The following is a 24,235-nucleotide window of genomic DNA, read 5'->3' as shown; positions in this document are numbered from 1 at the left end:
GGACCCATCCTCTCCCAGCTGCCCACTTCGACGGAAATGCTGTTATTGTAGGCACCCCAGTCCTCGCCTCGGGAGGAAGAAGGCAAGGGAGTCAAGGCCACCTCTGTCTGCTGCTGTGCTGACAAGTGTGGCTCAGGACCCTTTCTCTGGTGGAGCAGGTGGAAAGCCCCTCCCGCAGATGTGCCCCCAGGCAGAGGAGGAGAGAGGCCTGTGAAGGTGTGCGGGTGGGGCTGCACATTTCAGAGCTGCCATCCACCAAAACAAGCATGGCTTCTGGGATTAAAACCCACGGACATGACCGCACCATCTCTGCTGCGCATGCGGACTCGCGCCAAACCAGCGATTCCTCGGTGATGAGTTTCAGTGAGGGTGTCTTTCCCCAAAGTCTTCACCATGACCTGTCTCCTGACGTGGCGTCCTGACTCTCCAGCTGCCAAGCGCTGGACACTGAAGATGGTGTGAGGAATCGGCACAGGAGGCATTTACCCTCGTGCCGAACGTTGCGCCCATTTCCTCACTGGTGTGTGGTTTATAGGAGCTCACCGGCCAAGCTGAGCTGCAGCTGCTCAAATAGCCTCCGCTGCCACTTACGGAAACCGTATCACCGGTGTTCTGCGTCTTCCCAATAGTTAGACATTTGTAGACATGGAGTAAATGGAAGTTTTCACCATGAGTTTCCAGAATTTCCTGCCGGCCTTAGTTCATTTACATATCGATGGATGTTTACCAGGGCAGAGCCTCCTGTTGACACCCGGCAAGGGGTGGAGGGAAAATGGCCATTCTCCCCTCCTCTCCATTCCTGGTACCTAATTGGTCTACCGCCCATCAGTCACCAGGGACACACCCGTGAGTTCCTGCCAGAAGGTGCAGGAAGGTGGAGTGAGTGTGTGCCACGGCAGGGGGCAGACGGAGCAGGGCTGGCTACCCGACCTAGTGAGCTGGGAGCGGTGGGCACTCCTTCTCCCAGCCTGCTCTTCTCATTGTCCTCTTTCTGTTTTACTGGGTTCATAAGGAGCTTGCCCCAGGCCAGGAGCTCCCTTCCCCCAGAGCAATAGTAGATACTATAATTACATTTGTATGTATATTTATACATGATTTGGACTGTGTATAGACAATGTAGAATTATATGTAATAGAGAATTATAATTTTAGACTCTATTAGTCCGTAAGTCTTAAAATGGCTACGCATAAGTGGTACATATTCTGGGAGTGAACTAATAATTCTCTTTTTCTCGATGGAGGCAGGGGTGGGGGGCATGACTAAAGGTGTACGTGACGTAACAGAGCAGACGGGCATCTACTCCTAGCATGGACCTAGCTCATCATGCTCAGCTCCTGGAGGAATGGACCTGGGAGAGATCTCCTGTTTGTCTTTAGGACCTGTTTTATTAGAGTCACACATCATCCTGGCCTGGGTGTCAGGGACAGGAGAGTGGCTAGGAAATGGCCCCTGCTCTGGAGGCACACACATCTGGGGGTGAGTTCATGCAGCTAACTGTGAAGGAAGGAGTCAGTGTTGGGGCTGGCGGAGAAGGAAGCCATGTGCAGACAGGACATCAGAAAGGCAGCCAGCATGAACAGGGTCTGGACGGGAGAAGCCTGTGACAGCGCAGTGTGGCCAAGGACGGGTGTGTCCCAGGGAGGCACAGCTGTGAACAGGGAGAGGAGGGTCTCTAGGCAGGTGTGTCGGGCCGGTGCATGTGGGGACTTCTTACGTGTGGATAGTGGGACATGTGGTGCCTGGAAGCACTCTCATTTTAAGGGAAAATCTGTTGTCTTTCAGAGGAAGGATGCACTGGAGGAAAGAGAACACAAGCAGGAGAAAAGCAGTTAGAAGTCCACTGCAAAAATGCTGAAACTGAGCACAGCAGCCTGAACTAGTGAGCGGTGACATCACAGGGAGGCCGGCAAAGAGGCTGGCTTGAGATGATTGGGAAAATGGGCAGGTGGGTCTCTCAGCAGGATGGAGGCCTGCCAAAATCAGAATGGTGACCTGGCTTCAGTGCCCAGCAGGCAGGTGGAAAATTGGGAGTGTCGTCCAGCCAGGGGGTTGAGCCTCAGGTGGTGCCCTGTGGACAGCGGCCGTGATTTGCATGGCAGAGGAAACTGAAACGCCGCATTTGTCCAAGAGAATGGTGAGACCAGAGATGACATAGTACTGGGTAGTAATGAAAACACTTAAGTAGATTCTGAAAAAACCTTTGTTAAATGAAAGTGAAAATTTTGTCTCTGTGTGGCCCCCTGACTCCCCTTTCTGAGGTCTCTGAGAACATCACCTCTGGGGATGGTGGACCAGAACCTCCCATCGGGAAACTCAAGGTGGACCTACCGTCCAAGAAGGTGGGGCAGGACAGGCTCTGAGTGACTGGTCTCCCTCCCTGTCCCCAACCTCAGGCAGCGACTGATGAGTTCTGTCTGTTCTGCTTTTTTCAGAAAGTGACATAATAGAATCGTTCAATGCTATAGCCTTTTGCATCTGACTTCAACTTAGCAAAATAAACTCAAGATATATCTGCTTGTAGCGTCACTTAATAAGTTTTTTCCTTTCTACTGCTATGATGAACAAAAAACTATAATTCCCAGAGTGTGTGTGTGAACCTAAGTTTTGAATTCATTTGGGCAAATACCTAGAAGGGGATTGCTGGGTTGTATGGCGTGTTTAACTTCATAAGGAACCACCCGACTGGTTTAGAAAGTGACCGACACATTCCCACTGCAGTGAATGAGTTCTTTTCTTTGCACCCTTGTTAGCATCTGGCATTGCTAGTTTTAACGTTTTTATCCATTTATTTGTTTGTATTTTAACCATTCTAAGTGGTGCGTAGTGATTAGGTATGTCATTGTGGTTTGAATTTTCATTTCCTTCACAACTAGTGATGTTGAGCACCTTTTCATAAGCTTATCTGTCATCAGAACATCTTCTTTGCTGAAGTATCTGATCAGCTCTTTTGTCTAGTTTTTATTGGGCTGTTCGGTTTTCTATTGTTTAGTTTTAACTATTTATATATTCTGGAGAGAAGTCCTTTATCAGATATGATTTACAGAAATTTCCACCAGGTCTGTGGCTTGTATTCTCATTCTTTTAACAGTGTTTCTCACAGAAGGTAAGTTTGACAAAAGTATAATTAATCAACTATTTGAAAACGGATCATACTTTTGGTGTCATTTCCAGAAACACATCACCAAACCCAGGGTCAAACAGGTTTTCTTCTACAAGTTCTGTAGTTTTGCATTTTACATTTAGGCATATGACTTGCCTTGCATTAAATTTTGGGTAAGGTGGGAAGTATGCGTCAAGGTTTATTTATTTACTTACATAGGGATATCCAATATGTCCAGCAACATTTTAAAGAAAACCTGTCATTCATCCACTGAACTGATGTTGCCCCTTTGCCTAAAACCGGTCGACTCTATGTCTATGAAGCTATTTCCGGATTGCATCCTGGTCTGGGTGTCCATACTTTTGCCACTGACATGGTGCCCAAGCCCTGAACCGGGCCGAGGGAAGCCTTGGTCAGCGCTCCCTCGGGCAGGCCGGTTCCTCTGCCTTCACATACAAATTTTAGAGTCAGCCTGTCTTTATCCACAGAAAGCCTTGCTGAGATTTTGATTGGGATAATTTTTAATTAATAGGTCCAACTCGGGAGACCTGACATCTTAACAGTGAATCTCCTACTGCATGAACACAGTCTGTTTCTCCATTTACTGATATCTTCCTTGACTTTCTTATTAGGATTTTGTTGTGTATAGTGTCCAGATTCTGCCTATATTTTGGTGGATTTATACTCAAGTGCTTCATGTACTGATGTTGTTTTTTAAAGTATTGGTTTTTCACATTTCCAATTCTAATTGTTCATTGCTCAGGGGCTCAGCTGAGCTGAGAACCGAGCTGCCTGACGTCAGAGCAGCACATTAAGAAAACCAGCCATGCGGTACAGGCAGGACCTTCGCTCACCTCCCAGGACAGTGTGAGCAAGAGGCTCAGCCAGGCAGTGGTGGCCACCTCGTTCGATTTCACTCACAGAACAGCACCCACCGGGGTTGGGTGGACCAGTGCGGACGTGGGGCCCTCTCACTGCCAGGGGAGCCCCAGTGAGGGGCTCCTGTGGTTTTATGGGCCTGCACTTGGCTGGCTGGGAGAGGGCTGGGCATGGGGAAGAAATGACTGCCAGGTCAGAACAGAGAGCAGCGTCTTCAAGCTTCCCTCCCCCAAAAGGGAGGTTTTAGCAGAGGCCCCTGAGGAAGCGCCCTGATAAAGAAGCCCCCACAGGGGACCTGGACGGGAGCATGGCTAAGTGCAGGAGCGGGCTGGCCAGGAGCCTGCATCCTTGAAGCAAGTCCCCTCGGAACCGCCTGAGTGTCTGGCATGGGGAGGGCGCTTCCCAGTGAGGTCCGCTGGGTGCAGTCCTTGTAAGTGCCAACGGTCAGCGTGAAAGATTTTGGCCAGAAACTGGACTCTCCTCAGCTGGGACGTGGGCATGCAGGTCAGCTTCTGTACAGGATCCTTACGGACTCACTCAGCTCTGGAAGCTTTTTTGAAGATTTTGGCTATTTTTATTTTCTGCTAGACAATCATGTCATTGGCAAATAGGAACAATTTTATTTCATTTTTTCCAATCTGTAGGCCTTCCTTTGCTTTTCTTTTCCCTACTGACTGTGTAGGACTTCTAGGGAGGTGCTGAGTAGGAATGGCAAATGTGGGAGTACTCAGTGTACCCCCCAAACTTAGGGAACGGACTTGGCGTCTCACAGGGTGATGTTAGCTGCGGGCACTGGCGATGCAGGCCCTTTATTGGATTGAGAAAGTTCACTTCCTATTTCCTGCTTATTTCCGGGAAGTGTGTATCATGAAAGGCTGTTGAATTTTGTTAAATGCTCTTTATCTATTGAGATAATTGAATGGTTTTCTTTTTTTAGTCTATTAATGTGGGGAATTATATGGATTGATTGTCAAATATTGAACTAGCCTTGAATTCCTGGAATGAACCCAAGTTGTGCCATATTATCCTCTTCTTGTATCACTGGACTCTCTTCACCATGTTCTACTTTTCCCTTTGGCATCTATTTCTCTCTTGAACCCCCCACCCCATCACTGGCGCCTCCATTATACATTCTCTTATGGTAATTGGGCATTTAGTCTCTTCTACTGACTAATTATACCTCTTAAGAAAATTTTGGTACTTGCCCTAGAGCTTAAGCTATATATGAGCATATGTATTTAGCGGTTTCGTCTACCTGTACACAATTCTATACCCCTTTTTTTGGACTTTAGGCCCTTACAGCAATGGATTTCCAATTCCTTCCTCCCTTCTGTGTGCTTTGCTGGCATAACCTCTTCTCTTACATGTATGGTAAACACACAGTGCATTGTTACTACTTTTTAAATTTAAACCAGGGTCACCTAAATCTTTCACCCAAGGGCCAGGCATGAAGTATGTCAGGCATTGCAGGCTCCGTGGGGCCTGTTGTAGCACCTGCCCTTACACCACAGCATGGAGCAGGTGTGGCTGTCGTCTCATAGGTGGCGAAGTGGGCGGCTGCGGGTGTCTCCCAGGAAGACTTCATTCACAGAAACAGGTGGTGCTCAGATCCACCAACACTGCATCATTGTCCCAGCCCTGCTTTAGAAAGGTGCCTTTCGGGGGAGTAGGAAACGAACCCCGCTCTCTTCTGTCATTCCCAGCGTCCCCCTCCTCGGTGCACATCTGAGCTGCGCTCTGCCCATCCTTCCTGGTGGTCCGGCCTCCTTCAGCATGTTCCGTGGAGTACGTCTGCAGACATCGAATCCCCTGGCTTTCTGGTTTTCCTGAGAAAGCCTTTTTTTTCCCTGTCTTTTTGAAATATATTTTCTTGGGTGGAATTGAGGGGCCACAGTTTTACCTCTTTCTGCAACGTCAAGGTGCAGCCCCTCATTTCTGCCTGCCGGGGCCTTTATATCCCTGGGCAGGTGGCCTGTCTTCTTCCTCTGGCCGCCTTTGAGATGGTCCGCGTTCTGTTCCATCTGTGCTCACTCTGTGGGCGTGGCACCGGCCTCGTCTCGGAGCCTCCCCGGTCCCCGGCGGGCTCACTGCAGAGGCTCCCCCTCCCCTCCCCCCAGCCCCTCCCTCTCCCCTCCCCGTCCCTGCCCCATCCGCTCCCCTCAACCCCTCCCCTTTCCCCTCCCCTCCCCCTCCCCCTCGCTCTCCCCTCCCCACCTCCTCCCCTCTCCCCTCATCTCCCCACCCCTCTTCCCCTCCCCTCTCCCCTTCCCCCTCCCCTCCCCCAACTCCCACCTCCCCTCCTCCCCCTCCCCCTCGCTCTCCCCTCCCCACCTCCTCCCCTCTCCCCTCCTCTCCCCACCCCTCTCCCCCTCCCCTTCCCCCTCCCCTCCCCCAACTCCCACCTCCTCCCCTCCCCCTCCCCCTCCGGGGCTGCCCCCCTGTGCACTCTGGTGTCTGACGTGGCCCCACGGCTCTTGGATGTTCTCATCTGTTTTTTTTCATACACTTTTTCTCTTTGTATTTCGACTTGGGTGACTTCTGGGGACTGGCCTCCGAGCCGACCCCTCTGTGCCGTGTCACGTCCACTCATGAGCCTGTCAAGGACATTCTTCATCTCTACCACAGTGGGTTTTTTTAAAATTTCTACCACTTCCATGTGGTTTCCCTGCACTTTCCATCTCTGCTGAAATTCCCATCTGATCCTGCATGTGAGCCACTTTTGTGTTAGAGCCCTGAACATACTAATTATAGTTATTTTACATTTCCCGCCGGCGCCAGCAGCTCCGTAGCCGAGTCCGCTTCTGGCGGCCGTGCCCTCCCGGGCATGTGTTGGTTTTCCCTGCTGTTTCTTTACGGCTCATGGCTTTTTCCTTGGAAGCACATGTCGTGTAGGTCAGCAGAGTGAGACCGTTTCGTGCGGAGACGTGGGCTTGCCGTTCTTTCCACGGGACCTGCGGTGAGACGTCCGCTTCACACTCGTAGGGAGTTGGGGGCATCGCGGCCCGTCACCGTGTAGCTGTGTCAGCGCCCCAGGGCTTCGGGTCCTGCCGAGGTCACTTCGGTGGGGGGAAGGTTAGCCAAGTTTGCTGCTGCATTTTGTCTGCCCTTGGCGCCCTGCCTCCGACAGGGTGTCCTGCTGCGCTTGCGCCCCCCCGTCCCCCTCTCCCTCTGCCCCTCCCCACAGGATTCCCAGAATTCTGCTGTTACCTGTTATTGGAAGCCTCTCAGCAGCGTGGCGGTGGTGGGCGGGGGCGTGGTTTCTGGTGCTCTGATTAAGGCTCATTTCCAGGCATGTGCCATTTCCCCAGGTCTGGGGTGGCTTTCTCTGGCCCGTGCCCCTCCCCTGCAGCAGTGGGGCACACAGGGCTTATATGTAAATCCCAGGAGCAGCTGTTTTCTTTCAACGCCCCCTCCCCACTCAGTCTCCTTCCCTCTGCTGTGACATCACCAGCCCACCAAGGCCACCAGACCTGTTTGCTCTATAATGAGGATGCCGGGGACGCCCTGTGGCTTCTTGCCCTTGCTCCCCAGTGGCCGCTCCTTCCCTCCTCCAGTCTTTCCTGTGGGCATTTGGTCGGGTTAGTAAGAGAGCCTGCAGGGTCCTGCAGTGCCCTGGCTGTCTGCAGCCCCACAGGCTCATGCTGGCCTTCCCCTGCTCTCAGCTATTTAAGCTGAGCTCTTTTTCCTGGCTGTGTTTCCTCATGTCTCTTCGAGATTTGCATCTCTCTCTCCCTATCAGTTCTGTGTCTGTCTTCTTGAAACCTCAGGCCAGTTGTTTGCCCTGTGTTCTCAGGTCTCAGACAGGTTCCAGCAAAGTTGTACATTTGACATGAGGCTGACTCTTTGTCACTGTAAGGATGGTGGCAATGTTCCTTCCACCTCTGCACATCCTGGGGCAGAAGCTAGACGTCCCCAGGATCCACACTGAGCTGGGGGTGTCTGCGCTCCGGCAGCTCTCAACTTGGCGGCGTTAGTATCACCCAGATGAATTTCATCAGAGCTTATGGAGGTGAGACCCCCGGCTTCAGGATGTTGTGGAGGCCCCAAAGTGGGTCCAGCCGGAGGCCGAGGCCGGAAGCTGGCAGTCTAACCCCCTGAGTGACTGTTGTTTTGGCCAGCCCACCCTGTCTGTACCAGTGACCGTGTCTTCCTCTGTAAGAGAGCCCCTCTGATGGCGGCTATTTGTTTTTATCCACCCATGAAAGTGGAAATGCCAACAGCCTCTTTGTCACTTTTCCCAACAATGTGTTTCAAAAATGACTCCAACAAGATGAAAAATGGTTTGATTTCTCTACTTGGCTGGTGATGCTTATTTAAGCTTGCCAAAGGGACTCCTAATTGGTACCTGATATTATTGTGTTTTCTAGAAACAGAAATAAAATCAATCTCACATAGTCTTCTCAATTTGGTGGAAGAAAATGTGTGTGTGTGTGTGTGTGTGTGTGTGTGTGTGTGTGTGTGTGTGTGCACTTCACTGTCTATAATCTCTCAGTCCAATCTTCCAATGCAATCGTTTCCTCTCCGTGCAGGTCTCTTTGGCGTTGCATTCTTTACAATCAAAAAGGCATTATGTGTTGGCGTTTCGTTCTCTCATTCTGTTCTTAAGAGCCAACTGCTTTAATTTCATTTGCCCCTGGACATAGGTTCATTGGAATTACTTGAACTGCTCTAGTCTCTGAAGGAAATGGACTTCATTAAACATAGCCTTGTTTCAGGCAGCACCACTCCAGTATTCATCCATTCTCTCTCCCTACTCCAGCCCACACCCTGTCCTAAGGGCTCGGATGCTCCAAAGGCAGCTAGCGGCTGCTTGCCACCTGTCCTGGTTTTGCTCCTCTGTGTGTGTCTGCTCGGGAACAAGGCCATCTCGTGTCTCCTCCAAACTGTCCTCGTGGCCTCGCCCGTTGGCGAATACGTGAGACCTCATGCCTGTTCTAGAACAGTGCTTCTCAGACTTGCACGTGCATCGACCACCTTGGGGATCTTCCTGATTGTCGAGGGACCAGGGGGCCACAGGTGGCCTGCCGTCCTGCATTTCTCACCAGCTCCCGGGTGGTGCTGGCCCTGCCCTCCCTGGACCACCCTTTGACCATTAAGGTGCTGGACTGCTAAATAAAATGTACAAAGTCATAGTTTACCAGTTTCTGGAACTTCTTAGCCTCTCATTTTCCAAAAGTGCAAGCTCAGGTTATAAGGTTCAAAGGGGGAAATGGGCCAGGGAGGTTTGCACGTTCCCAGGAAGGCCTCGGCAGTCCCAGCATCTTGTCCCTTATGAGAAGGCTGTTTATCAGGAATGGGAGTGACGGTTCAACAACCCAGGGGAGGGCACAGCACGCCGCGTCCCGAGATGACTGGAGTTCCTCAGTGTGCACCAGTAAGCATCCTGGCGTTGCCTTGTGGCGTGGCCGTGGCGTGCTGTGCCTCCACGTGCTGAAATTCCGTCCACCCCATCTTACTACTATTGCCCTGTTGGTGCCCAGAGTGCGGCTGGCCTGTAGGCTCGTCTGTTGTGCAGGGAAATGATTAACAGTGTGACCGGGCTGCTCTCCATCTGTGATGCCAGGTCTAGAATCTTTCCCTCGTTCCATGGAACACGTAGACCCCTTACCTGCACCAGAGCCCACCTGCTGTTTGTTTCTTGGCTTTGTACAGTTGCGTCTGCGTCCTGTGCGCGTGGAGGGAGCTTATATGGCGTGGAGAGGGTGGCTCCAGAGTAGGAATTCCATGCGTGCTCTCGTTGCTGGTTTAGTATCATCATAGCCCCGGGACACGTGCTGACACTGCTTTGAACAACGTGCCTTCCAGGGACCACTTTACATTAGATGCAGGGAGAGAACCTGACCGTGACTAGCAGGAGACCCGGCTTCCGGGAGCCAGCACACGGGGACCTACCCTGCCAGCGCGGGGGGTGAGTGCTGCGTGGTGCGTGGGGCGGAGGGGTGTTGCCTGGGGTCGCTGGGGGAGGGTCACCTGCTGGGGGCGCTGCGCCAGCCCTTCCACTAGCCTGACAGAAAGACGGTGCCCTGCCGTTTGCTTTGCCAGATGCATTCACAGAAAGAATGTCTCTGGGCTCCGCCCGTGGGTTAGGCAGTTGCTGTGACCACGCACTGCGCAGGGCGGGGATCCATCAGAAGAGGCCCCGTGGCTGTGCAAGGCACGGTGGTGGGGCACCCCTGGGGAGCTGCGGCTGGAGGAGGGCACAGACCTGGGCTCCGCAGGGGAACACGGCCGTGGGCACCGCCTCTGCCTCCCGGCGCCTCTGTACCGTCCTGGGGATGGGCTGCTCAGGGCTCTGCTGGGCCTGTGCCCATAAATGTTGGATGAGTGGCCTCTGGGGCAGGCGTGTATCTCACAGTCCTGAACTACCTGTTGCCAGAGGGCCCACTCAGCGGACGCTGTGGGAAAAACTCAGCCATGTCCTGCTCTCCAAATACTCACAGGCAATTCACAGGCAACAAAAGAAAAAACAGACACACTGGCTTTCATCCGAACTAGAAACTTTTGTGCAGCAAAGGATTCACTTTCACAGAGTGGAAAGGCAACAGATGGGAGAAAATATTTGCAAATCAAATATCTGATAAGGATTAATATTCATAATACATGAAGAACCCCCATAACTCAGCCAAAAAAACCTCCCAAACAACTCAAAGAAAAAATGGACTAATAATTTGAATCGACATTTCTCCCAAGAAGATACACAAGTGGTCAATAAGCCCACAGAAAGACGGTCAGAGTCACTAACGGTCAGAGACATGCAAGTGAATGCCACAAGGAGGTACCACCTCAGACCAGTTGGAATGACTACTATCAAAAAAAAAAAGAAAGAAAATAATAAGGTTGGCAAGGATGTGAAGAAGTTGTAACCCATGGCACTGTGGATAGGAATGTAAAAGTTTGCAATTGCTGGGGAAACATTTGGTGGCTCCTCAAAATATTGAACATGGAATCACCACATGACCCCACTGTCCCACTGCTGGGCACAGGCCTGGGTACATGCCAGGAAGAATGGAAAGCAAAGACTCAAGCAGGCAGTGGTACAGAAACATTCCTGGGAGTGCTGTACACAATGGCTAAAAGATAGGAACAGCCCAGATGTCCATCAACAGAGGAACAAATAAATAACAGGTGGTATGTACATCCAGACGATGGAATACTACTCAGCCAATAAGAGGAAGTAAATCTGGGCACCTGCTACAATGTGGATAATCCTTGAAGACATGATGCTCAGTGAAATAAATTGGACGCAAAAGGACAGACACATAGTGGGTATTCCACTTCTGTGAAGTACCTAGAATATTCAGATTGACAGAGATATAGAGTGGAGGTTCTCAGGGACTGGGGGCAGGGGATGGGAGTCACTGTTTAATGAGGACAGCGTGCAAGTTTGGGAAGACGAGAACGTTCTGGAGATGGCGGTGACGGCTGCACGACGGCGTGAATGTGCTTGATGGCGCTGAGCTGGGATTTAGAAACAGCTAAGATGGCACACTTCATGTTATGTATATTGTACTGTAATAAAAGATATCATATCAGGAGAGCTGGTGCAGGCTATCGGGGGCAGTGTTTTGAGATGAGGTATCCATATCTTGTCAACACAGGGCTTTCTCTTGGGCGACTGTAATTCATCTCTTGTGAAAAAAAGAAAGAGAAAATGCAGGGTAGAGAAGATCCTCAGGTTATTTTGCTCAGATTTTGTACTAAGATACTCTAAGAGCTGTCTCAGATATAGATTATTGCTTTTGGTATGGAAAATATATAAAACTATGATAGAATCTTGGGTGGAAGGGCCTTTGGGAGGTCACCATCTTTTCCCCTGTCTGCAGATATGGAATTACAGAGATTACCCTGGTGGACGACAGGCTATTCTTATGAGAAAGCTCTCTTCATATTCCATTTCAATTTCAAGCATTTCACTGACATGAGAACATTCTTTATAGATAACCTCAAACACTCATTCTGCTCAAAAGAACATTGCAGAGCGCCAAGCATGACATCGCCCGGTCTTGGCACTGTGGGGCCAGACGTGAGCAGTGAATGAAGCCACATCATTTCCCACACGATTGCAGGGCAGGGCTGGTACACCCACAGCTTGCCTGCACACCCTTGCTCTGAGCCCTCGACTGGGGGGCTCCTGGGAACCACCCCGCAGCCAGGAGTTGGCCCTTGCCGTCCCCTCCCCATCTCTCCCCTGTGCAGGCTTCATTTCTAACTGTCTGATATTCCTGTGAACCTGTGTGGCCCTGAGCATTTTCCACATGCCCATCTCGCTGCACACTTTGCAGGTGAACATTATACTCTAGAGTGGCTGCGTGGACTTACCTGTGGGAATAAATACATACATTTTAGTTATTAAAATGGAACTATACTGTTTTCTTTCCACTTCCCCAGAACACATCTAGAATGTATCAACTTGACTAATGTTGTCTCCTGTTCCTGAATTTCCTAATCTGCAGGGGAACCATATGTGAGCCTTGTGGCGTGACCAGACACACCTGCCGAGCAGGCTCCTGTCTTACAGCCCCGAGGGAGATTCCAGTGCCGGCACCCTGCCGATTGTCACTTTCAGGGGTCCCTCTCAGGGTTAATATCTGTCTACACTATTTTATTATCTAGTTACTGATCAAGGCAGGTTTCCCTGGGACCAGAACAGATTCTTTGGGGACACAACAGCTTGTCAACTCAGTTTGTCACTTTCTTCATTGCTCATTGATCACTGCTCCCTCTGATCCATTTATCAGTTTACTCAGCCGGTTTCCCTGTGCACACCTTTGGGGCACAGAGGGCAGGCACTGTCCCCTGGGTGAGGAAACAAGGGCTTTGGAGATGATTTTTCCAAATAAGCCAGATTCAAACTCATATGGTTAGGCTCCATATACATAACATCATAGAGCCAATATCAGCAAGAACCCAAGTCTGAAATACGGTCAAGGATGTGGTACGGATGGCATCCCATTGGGGTGCAGTGAGACCTCGACCAACCAGGGAAGAAAAATCCAGTGTTCTATCCCCAGAACTCCTGCATGTGGTGCTTATGTTTCTCCATTACCTGTCCTGAATAATCGGATGGTTCTAGCTACCGGAAGGAAATCCGGAAGAGTGGGTATTGATGTAAAGATTAAGCTAAATGCCATTATAATATGCAGCCTATAGTTGAACTGTTTAATCTCTCAGTGTTATCTGTCACCGTACTAGATGATTGAAAGCAATTGCATTACCAATCTATAAAGCTGGAGTTGCTCCCTGGGTGATAATTGACCAGATTGGTGTTTCTATGCAGGGATTTTTAAAAAGAAGGTAAGAGTGGGTTGTGTCCAAGTACAGCACTCAATTGTGTTAATGAATGTGATAATCAGGTTTGGATGTACAACAAAATGCCCCCCACAAGGAGCCCAGGAGCCTGACCAGCTGGGAGCCTGTGTCTGTCAAACCCAAGGCCACTGTCCCTGGGCGGCTGTGTTTGCTGCACAGGATTGTTCTGCCTGCGCCCACCAGCATCGCTTCCCCGTGAAAACTGTGAACGAAGAGCCTCCTTCCTTCCCTTCTAAGTCAGTACTGAGGGTCTGAGCTCAGGGAGGTAGGGACTCCTTCCAGCCACAGAGGAGATCCTTCCTGGGCCGGACTCTGAAGGTGAGAGTGTGTCCAGTTCTAAGCTGCACAGCCATGGAGGCCCGTCCCTGCGGCGAGGCCCGTCCCTGTGGCGAGGCCCTGATCCCTCCAGCTCCGGGACCTTTGCTCAGCTCATGGCACCTTGACCTTCTTATGTGGGGCTCAGACAACCTGCCTGCCCGAGCAGAGGGATGGGCCTTGGGGCGGAAGGTGCCAGAGGCGGCTGCCATGGTGGGGTCGTCTCTGCCTTTCCCATCGGGAGGAGGCCCTCAGCTTTCCCCCCACAGGATCCCTCGCACCTCCGTCTGTGCAGAGAAGCTCCTGTTTCCTGCCGATGGGTTTGCTGTAGAGGCTGGTGGCAGTTCCCACAAGGCAACCACCTTGAACAGCCGCCAGCGCTCGGAGTGCTCACGTGTGTTCATGACGTACCCTGCCTGCCTCTTTCTTCCTCAGGCTGCGGGCCTTGGGAGTGCAATTTCCCAGAAGCACACACAGCAGAGGTATGCCACTGAGGTGGTGTGTGTGCAGAGACCTGGGGGCGGTTCTTTGCACTGGCCTTGTGGGGTGGTCGGGTGACCCTGTGTGTGCAGGAGCCTCTGTCTGCGGAGGGCAGCCTCGAGCAAGGGGGAGGCAGCCTCAGGTCCGGACGGTCTGTGCGCTGGCAGCGTGTGCTACCCTTGCTGCAGGCGGCTGATTGCTCAGGTCCTTTGTCACAAAATGCAAGCGTTTCTGGAAATGCGGCGTACAGCCCTACAGCCTGTTCAACGCGCAGGGGTATCCCTTCCTTTAAATAAAATGCCTGCCTCCCTGGAAGCCTGTCATCCGCGCTACTCAGGGGCCCTGGCCACCCAGGAACCCACGCCAGCGGAGGGAGGCTTCCAGGCAGCTTTCCTGGAGGTGAAGAGAGCAAGTCCGCGGCAGGAGTGACCACCCCACCCCTCTGCTCTGCCCCCTGGGCTGCCTCAGATCCGCAGTAAAGCCTGCCTGGCGTCGAGGTTGGCTCGAAACCCTGTGGTCACAGCGCCTTCTTCTCTGTCCAGAGTCACCTGAGAGCAAATGGAAAACAAGTGGGAAACACTTTGAAGCCTCCAGCTCGCGGCAGGGAGCAGGGAACACATACCTTTTTGGCAATTGATCTCCATTTCTATGCCTCCCATCACCATGGTATCCCGGATCCCTGCAGGCGCAAGGCTAAAAACAGAAGCCGGGGGTGGGGACTGCACCCTCCCGGATTTGGGCTCATCTTCAGGGAACAGACTGAGCAGGAAACCGACTCCCTCCTTCCCCTCGGTGCCCAAGGAGCCCCTGACCTCCAGAGCGTGGGCGCTGGCTGTTTCTGCCCTTTGTTTTCCCGTCCCAAGTGGGGGTGCAAGTCCAGGCTGCTGCCTCCGCAGCCACGTGGTGTTCAGGCCTGCACAGGACTTGGGGCCTATGCTCCTCTCGGGCACAGGCATCTGGGGGTCGGCTGTGGGGCTGGAGGCTGTGCCAGGTGGGAGGCGGGGGTACATGCATGAGCCATGCATGGCACTGTCCTCAGAGAGAGCAGGCCAGTCCCGAGCAGAGGGTCCCAGGAAATCAGTACTGACAGGTGTCGTGGTGGAGCCCCCCAGAAATGTTATGGGGTCCTAGGGCACCCAGAGGCTGCATGGAGAGGGTGACCTGAGCCAGACCAGGACTTTGACTATAGCCTTGGATGGGACCTGCTGAGGGAGGGTTGAAGTGGCTTGAATACAAAGGGGCGTCGAAGGTGACACCAGGTCCACACAGGCAGCTTTACGGGATGGGGGCTGCTGGGGGCACCATGGTCGCCCCATCCATGCTTAGCCACCGCGGTTCTGCTCAGCCAGCACAGAGCCTGCCCCGTGCCCAGAGCCCCGTGAGCCCTGGAGATGCTGGCGAATGCAGGCTTGTTCAGGAGGCCCACGGCAGCCGGCAGGGACTTTGAATCTGATGCGAGGCAGCGTGCATCCAGGGAAGGTTTTATCCAGAGAAGCTATCACCCAGTGGTCAGTGTTTATAAAGTGCAGGATTTTCCTGCCCTGTGATGGTATCTTCAGCAATAGGTCAGCACCTAGCATTACAAAAAGAGCCACCTTTCTCCGTGCTGTGCGTGTTGTTCAGCTCTCGGGTGAGGACCCATCTCCAGGCAGAACTGAGTGTCAGCACCCTTTATGGTTTACAAAGCATCTTCTGACACCCGGTCTCACTGGACACCCTGGCATGCTGCTGGGGGGCGGGCACACTGGCTGCTCTCGGGGGGTGAGGACCTAAATCTGTGTGCCCTCCTCCAGCCGTGTGAGACAGACTGGGAGTCAGCGACTGAGCCGGGCACCGGGGGGAGCAGCTGTCCTTTCAGAGCCGAGTGGGCGCAGGCCGCCCAGGGTGCCCTCCCTTACTTGCCAGGGCTCCGCCCCAAGGTGACGTCTCAGGTCCTCTGTGGGTGTACCTGTCCCCCTCTGCCCACACTGTCCACGCTCCCTGGGAGGAGGTTAGTCAGTCTCCTTCAGCTTTTGGAGCTTTGTGATGGACAGATTCCCCTACTTCTCTAAGTCATGGGTACTTTATACTTTTAAACTTTCAAATAAGGGGATTTATTAGCTAAAACCCAATGTCTGGAGATCATAGATTCCCTCCAAATTTCGGGGGCTAGAACTCTTTATCTTGCTCCTACATGGTCTCATGTGGCAGCAATTGCTCTTCCTCCCTGTAAGGCAGTTTCAGGTTGGGGACATACGGAAAGCTATGCCTGTCACTCAAATTCCCTAAGAAGGGTTCTGTTGATTCTGGTTGTAACAACCACCTGAACAGTCAAGCCAACTATGGGAAACTAGCTGACTGTTAGGAGTTGAATTGTGTTCCCCCAAAATATGTTAAGATTCAAGCCCCCAGTGCCCGTAAATGTGAGCTCCTCTGGACCCAGAGTCTGTGAGGACGATCAGGGGAAGGGGGAAGCGTTCGGGTGGCCCTAGTCCACATGACTGGTGTCCCTGTACAGAGCAGAAATCCGAATGCAAAGACAGACACAGAGGGCAGATGGAGTGGGACAGGGAGAAGACGGCATCGCCACGTCAAGGGGCACCTGAGGCCACCAGGAGCTGGGGAGGCTGGGACAGGCCCCTCACGGCCCCAGGAGGAGCTGGCCTGCCTGCCCTCCGTCTCAGGATCTGGCCTCCAGGCTGTGAGACAGTCCATTCTGTCGTTTGGAGCCCCCCAGGGTGTGGGGCGTTTTTAGGGCAGCAGGGAACCCCTGCACTGCTGTTAAGCTCAGGGCACACGCCCAGCTGGCAGGGAGCCCGGCAGCCCCTGGGCCCCCAGGGGAGCATCTCACAGGTCCTTCTCGGTTAGGCTCAGGGGCGTTGGCATTCAGTCGTCCCTTGGAGGATGGCCGTGTGTGACTGTGGGGCCCTGTGGTCTGGCCGTGGGAGACAGGTCCGGGTCCTGAGAGGACACCCTGGGGAACGGCCCGGCCGCGTGCCCCGGGAGCTCCAGGGCTCTCCCTGTGAACACCGGCCGAGCCTCCGCAGCATTACGTTTCTGATCTTCTGCCACTTGGACGCAGCCTGTGTGATGGCTTCGCGTCAGATTTGGCCGCTTTTCTGTCTCTTGGTCCGGCTATGTTCAAGTGCGGGACTGTGATCGCTTTCAGCTACATGGTTTGGAAAACCTGGTAACTAGATTTAGATCATAAAATATGCTAATGAATGCACATAGCAGCAGGATAAAGCTTTCAAAGGCACCTTAATATATCCTTCCCCTTGGCAGGAACAGCAAGGAGTGGTGTGGGTGACAGTTTATCTGCTGTTAGGAGGTGCGGGAGGGCTACCAACCAGGAGTCCAGGAGCCAGCAGGCAATGCCAGGGACCTCAGGGCCGGAGGCTCTCACGGCCGACAAATGGCCGCACACAGTTCCTGAACCGGCCGTCTCGATGCGCTCCAGGCCATGTGTGCGCGCCGTCTGGACTGCTCAGCCCTTCATTACTGCACATTGATGGAGGGTCTGCTCTCTGGAGAATGCGCGTCAGATGTCATGGGACGTCTCGGGGTCTCCAGCACGTCCTGCTCTGGGGGGGCTCCTTCCCAGGAACAGTGACCACAGAGGGGATCCCTGCCCCCTCTGATGAGCGGGAGTGTGGGGCGGGGGAAGACATGTGACCCACCGCATAGCCGATTCCCCGTGGCGGAGGGGACACCAGACCTGCTGGGGGCCCAGTGGCAGAGCACAGCCTCACCAGCTGCACCCCCACCTGGAGTCCCGGCCCAGGCCACGGCATGGCCTCAGCAGCCAGATGATGCTTCTGGGGCACACAGAGAGGGGGCCCCTGGGCAGGCTTCCTGTAAGAGGGGACAGAGGTGGGGCCAGGAAGGAGGGCAGGCGAGCTGTCTGCTTCGCGCAGCAGTGAGGTGACCTAGGACCATGGTGGGAGACCAGAGCCGAGGCCACAAGTACTTTGCGTTGCTGACGAGGCAGAGCTCACGAGAGTGAGGACAAGGACACACTGCTGACATCAGGAGGGGCAGGAGAGTGAGCTGGGGTGACATCCAAGACCCCTCAACTCGGCGCCCGCTCTGGACAGCGAATGCTGGTACTGCAAAGCAGGCCGTGGGAAGCTACCTCCTCCGCCTTTCTCAGGCGCTGATGCATGGGGTCACCCTGCCCCAAGGCAAGAGGGAGGGGAAGGCTCAGTTGTCCAGCCCTGCAATGGCCAGTCCGTTCTTGCGGAGAAGCGTGTATTACAGTTCCAGGCTAACACACACCAAACAAGGGAATCATGCATCTAGGCCAGAAACTCAAACTGCCGACACGTGTGTGAGGCCTGCCCTGGCAGCTCCCCACCTGTGATGTACTCCGGTTGGCGCCTGTTCTGTATCCAATAGAAGGTGTGAAACGTGGAGGACACGTTTTTGTTTGCCCCTCACTGTGTGCCCTGTGGATTGGAACACAGGGTCCAGGAAGAGTTTGCACCGATAGGGTCCAAGTACAGAGCAGGGCCCTCTCCGTGTAAGGCTCAGCACGTGTGTGTGGAATGCACGAGTGCATGGGTGCATGCACGGGGAGCCCAGGCTCTGTGGCAGGGTGCATTCCATAGTGCTGCCGCCCGCAGAGCTGCCGGGAGCCGTAGGAGGCCACACCAAGGCAGGCCTCTGGTCAGTCGGATCGCACTTCAGAATCAAAGGAGCAAACACGGATTGTCTCATTTCCTATTTGTTGGGAAAACATTTCCCAAAGCATAGCTGTGTTGTGGGAGCAGCTAAGCCCAGGAATGAGCCATCAGCTGCCCACTGGAATCCCCGAATGGACCAACATTTAAATCAGCAAATGGTGCCTCGGGGCAGCAGATCAGAGCCCCAGAGGGCCTCCTGCCCAGGGCCTTTTGTTGGCTTAAGTTCAGATTGTCTGACCTCCTTTTGAACCAGAAAGAAAAACTTCAGAAAGCCACTTGCACTAATAAACATGCAGAGGACTTCTGTCATCTTTCCCCCACTTAAAATAAAGAATTAATGATGCTGTTTTGATATACTCATGCTCTTATTTCCCCTAAATACATTTTTCTTCTCTTCCTTTGATGAAAATGGTTTGATTTCCCCTTGCGTTGCCCTTTGCAGATGTGCCATACCCCTTAGATGGAGGTGTGCCTGCGGGGGGCAAACGTGGGCGCTCACACAGGCCTTGGGGGAGTGAGTGAACGGGAGGTGTTCTGGAATCTGAACGCTAGGCCGTGTGGTCTGTGACACTCAGGGCTTCGCTGCAGTTTGTCACACATCATTCCGTTTACCTCTTGATAGATTCATGGTCCACAAAATTACTTTTTATCGTGCTATGCAATGGAGGAAGGGTCCTTCTTCAAGCGTCACTGTGATTGTTTGGAAATGCCATGCTGTCTCTGTTAAGATTTAATTATCTATTGCAAAGAGCATCTGTGAATTAATGTTGCCCAATTCATTTTGGAATAGAAATGATTAAATATTTGGTAGTTAGGAAGCCAAGTGGTGATAGGTACACACCAAACACAGAGTCTCCTGCTGGGCTCACATTGCACTGAACAGCACGCAGTGAGTCCAAGGGAGCAAGGGGCACACGCTGGGCAAGGCTGCGGGCAACCTCACCCACTTTGTATGGTCTAAAGTAACAGCCTCAGGAAACACACACACATACGCACGCATGCACGCATTCTGGCCTGGGAAGCTTCGCAGGCCCTGAAATCTGATTCAATGTCACTTTCCACTGGAGCTACTATCTCTTGAGATTTACTCCCACAAAGGCTTCTCCAAACTCAATTGTACTTGTCTTCATTCTGGAGAAAATATTTGAATTTCTCCCGAACAATTTGGCACATTGCCTTTGAAGTATTACTGAGCACCAGGCTCTCCTTAATCTGGAAGTTTACAGTTCATGCAGAGTTTGATGCAGGTTTGCCGTGGTGTTTACTTCCCAGCTCGCCTGCCTCCGGCACCGCTCGCCAAGTGCTGTCTCATCAAGGGTGAAGCTTCTGCTGTCAGGGATATTCTGCGGGAGTTGTTCCATCTCCAAATATGTTTTTTTCTGTATCCACATATCAATCAGCACCTTGTCTAAAGCCAGGAAGTGAGAGTCGGGAAAACTGAAATTGCTAACAGTTTTAACACGAAGATTTAACTATTCAAGGTTCCAAATGACTGAAGAACAAATAGCATTCAAAATGGGGCCATATTGCAAAGGATGTCTCCAAAGTATTCTAGCTGCAGAAAACATTCAGGCAAAGTCAGTTTTCCTTGAGTGAGTTGAAATTTAAGTTTTTCTGCGACAGGCCTTGCTGGCCCAGCAAACTTGTCTTTAGTTTTAAGTTTTTAAGCTCATGTTAACTATTATACTGAACACTTCAACCTTCCATGGCCTTGTGCCCCTCGAGCAGACCGTCAGGTAGTTTGTGTGCAGGGGAGCAAGACGCAAGAGGTGGGCCAGCGGGGCCCTAGGGAGGTGTGTTCATTGGATTGTAGCGGTCGGTGAACATCCGGGATTTCCTCTTAATTTTTGGTGGCTCTAGACAGCAGGCACTGTCATCTTAACCTGTCCCATAAAGGGGCTTAGATGGCAGGGTTCAGACGTTTGGCTGGCATGGTGGAACATACTTGGGTCCTTGTGGCCGGACAGGCTTGGGAGAGGGTAGGGGTGGGCCAGCTCCAGTCCAGTGGGCAGGTGGTGCCCCAGTTCCAGAGTGTACTGGGTGTCCATAGAGGTCCGAGCAGGACACAGATCTGTGAGGCCAGTGTCCCAGAAGGTGGGCATGGGGCCCAGCAGCTCCGACAAGCAGTGAAAAGGGAAGCAGTCTAGTGACAGGATGGCTGGGTGCAGTTACTAGAGTTACAGTCCAAGGGTGAAACGCCAGAGGCCTTGAGAGACAAAGTGCTGACTGGGGCCTGCAGGTAGGAGCCAGTGCCAGCTCTCGGTGCCCCTGCCCAGGCCAGCCAGCCTGGCTACCAGAAGCCCTGGGGAGATACCTGTTGGCTGGGCCCAGGGAACCCAGGTTTGAAAGTTGGTGAGGGGCTGGCACTGAGATCCAGGCTGAGCCCAGGCAAGGTCAGGACTCTGCTTGTGTGTGGGACCCTGGGAACAGATTCACCGTAGGGCGAGCAGACCATCCAGCCCCGGGCTGCAGGTCGGGAGAGGCGAGCCCAGTGCACAGCCCCAGACAGCAGCAGCAGTTCAGGGGATGGGAGGTTTGGGGCGGGATGCCCAGGCCCTGGCCCAGGCAGGATGCTGGTTCTCCTGGGCCTTTGGGGTACCACTGAGGGTTGCTGTCGGGGAGGGGGCCAAGTGGGCGATCCAGGTGAGGGGTGGGAGCGCAGCTGGCCGCTGTGTTAGATACTAATACCAGCAAGGAAAGGCCTAAGGCGGCTTCGCATGCTGCGAATACAAGTAGAATACTGGGTACCATGCTAGCCAGCGTAAAGTGAGCGTTTAGAATCATAATAGCCTGAGAGGCAGGGGAGCAGCCTGGACACCAGCCTGTGCAGCCAGCTCTGTTGGCCCCCCCGTGCACTGCTGCCTCCAGCTTGGCCTTGGCCAACCCAGAGATGGGTCAAGGGACTCAGGCTTGGCCTCCGCCAGCTCTGCTCAGCGAGGAAGCCGACGCTTTCACTCTCAGGAGGTGGGGAGCCCCGGGGGGCGACTGGTGCAGAGGGCCTGGGTTCCCACCAGTTCTCAAGTTGAGCCCTTCACTGGGTTCCATTCCCAGGCCCCTCCCCTCCTGGTCCCCAGACCACCTGTTGCCTGAATTAGGAGCCCCATTTTGTGCCTTACTCCCAGGCAGGTGCCTGGAGGGGGACAGGGCCTTGCTCTAGCCCTGGGGCTCGTACAGGGGCTAACAGCAGGCCCCGAGCCCCAGGACAACTTCCCTTGGCCCCCGGCAGCATTCCCCTCTGTGATGCCCCATCCTGTATGACCAGGGGTGTGGCTGCCACCTGACTATGGGCCCCTCCCCACAGTTCCCGAGCACCGGCTGGGCCGCTTGGGTGCTGCACCAGCTGTGGGCACGGCTGGCCCAGCTCCCCCAGACTCCTCAGGCCCCCGGACTCTTTAGTGCCCACCACTGGCTCAGGGTTCCCCAGGTCAGCACAGAGGGCCGGGGAGGAGGGCTCTGTTGGCCTCACCCTTGAATACCATGTGAGTCACAGGACTGCATCATTGGGTGAATTGTTATTTTGCAAAATGTTTCTTCGTAGAAAGCCCCCAGCCCCACATCACTGTGGATTAACTATGCCGGGGGGCGCGGGCCCAGTGGGTTTCACTTCTGACGTGTACACATCTCAAAAGAAGGACGTGAGAATAGATAACCAGGGAGGAAGTACATAGAACTGGAGGATGGAACCTCAACGATAACTCAAAAATGACAAAACTGACAGAAACAAAATGATAAAGGTGACAAAACAAGATGATGAGAGGCAAAGCCAGAGGCGGCTCAGCAGCTGTCACCCTGGCCGTGGCCTCCGTCCTGCGGGCCGCGCATCAGTCCTTCGCTTGGACGGCAGCAGGGGCCAGGCTCTGGGGCGGTGCCCCCCAGCCCGCGTGCTCCTTGGGACCGTGAGCTCGGAAGATCTCGTGTCCGGGCTCCCTGACTTTCTGCTGCACCTCCAGAAGCAGGAGGGATGCGCGAGGTGTGGAAGGCCCTGCCGGGCACCGTCCCCTCTGCCTGGGAGCGGTGCCTCTCTGCAGCTCTGTGCCGTGCGGCTCCGCGCGTGCACTGTCTCCGCCCACCTGCTGCCCCGTGCACGCTCCTCTGGGGGCCCTGGCACCCCTGCTCCAGGGGAGAAAGGCCACTGCAGGGAAGACCCGGCCTGCACAGATGCCCCCGCTCTCTGACGCCCACAGCCAGTCCCTGTGCCAGTGGGTATCAGTCACTTGGAAAGGGCACAATTTGGGTACAAATTAAATACAAACCAATGATTCATCCTTTTGCTAATGAGGTTCTTTCTCGATCTTTCCCCAGAACGTGGGCACCCTGCCTGACCCCGGCCTTCTGTAGTAATTAAGCTCTTTGTGAGGCCCCACCAGCCTCACCCATGTTTCTCTTTCCTTCATCTCCGTGATGTGCCTTTTAGAACAGAGGGATTTGAGCTAAGCACGGGTTTCCAATGTGATCCCGCGCACCCCGCCCAAAGAGGCTGGGATAATCTCCTCAAGTGCGTTTTAGCTGCTGATCCCCGTGCAACTGGGTTTTGTGTCTTTAAACCACTGATAACAGATTTGATGCAAGGTTTTGATCTGATCTGCCGCCTCTGAGTCTCAGTCAAGGCCACCACATGTCCTGTCATTGTTTTGGCCACACACCCTTCCACATTTTTTTATCCTAATCTCATTATCTCTCATTTTTATCTCCTTGGCTGCCCCTCAGAGGATGCGACTGTCGCCTCACCCCCACCCCCACCATCTCCCGTCCGTGGCTATCGGCAGCGAGGGTTCCTGCGTCCCGGGCTTCTCCCTGGCCTCCCGGGACACAGTGGTGACCCCTCCTGAGCCCTGTGGAGTGTGGGGCGGCCTCCTGAGCCCAGACCCTTCTGCTTTCCTCCATTTTTCACGTCTTCAAAATAAACCAACAAAAAGTGCATTAAGCAATACTCTGTGTAAGAAAGTACCAAAAAAGTCATACATGTGCTTGTCTCTATAGCGCCTGGTCTCTTACTAGCATGTGAAGGTCTGTTTTCCTGAGAAGACTGCTGGCTACAGCAAGGCTCCCGAGCGTGCACGGGCGTGCGCGGTTTGTTTTCCTGAGTACACTCTCTGTGGGGTGGGAGAACGCAAATCATTTGTACCCACTGGGAAATAAATGGACGTGTGATCCTTATCTTTCTCATGAAGCTCTAAATTCTGTGAGTGACACCCTTCAGCTTCCCACCCTCCCGTGCCCCGCAGAGCCCTCGGCGGCCCGACGTGCCGTCTCCTGTCCTCCTGTCGGCAGGGCCCCAGTTTTCTTGGCCGTCCTTGCTCCTTCGGGAAATGTGTGCATCACCTCATCCGCTCCAGCCCCCTTTGTGAATGATGATGGAAAATATTAATTGATTTTTTTTCAGGAATTAATTATCATTGCTGTGTTTCAGAGTCCCTATTGTCTCCCAGTGACCTCTGGCTCCATGAAGTCGCATTAAGCCGCGTGATTTATCTTAATACTTCACGGA

This window comes from Manis javanica, chromosome 9 (assembly GCF_040802235.1).
Source record: "Manis javanica isolate MJ-LG chromosome 9, MJ_LKY, whole genome shotgun sequence".
In the NCBI taxonomy this organism is placed as follows: domain Eukaryota; kingdom Metazoa; phylum Chordata; class Mammalia; order Pholidota; family Manidae; genus Manis; species Manis javanica.
The sequence above is the reverse complement of the archived record's forward strand: the minus strand, read 5'-3'. Positions refer to the sequence as shown.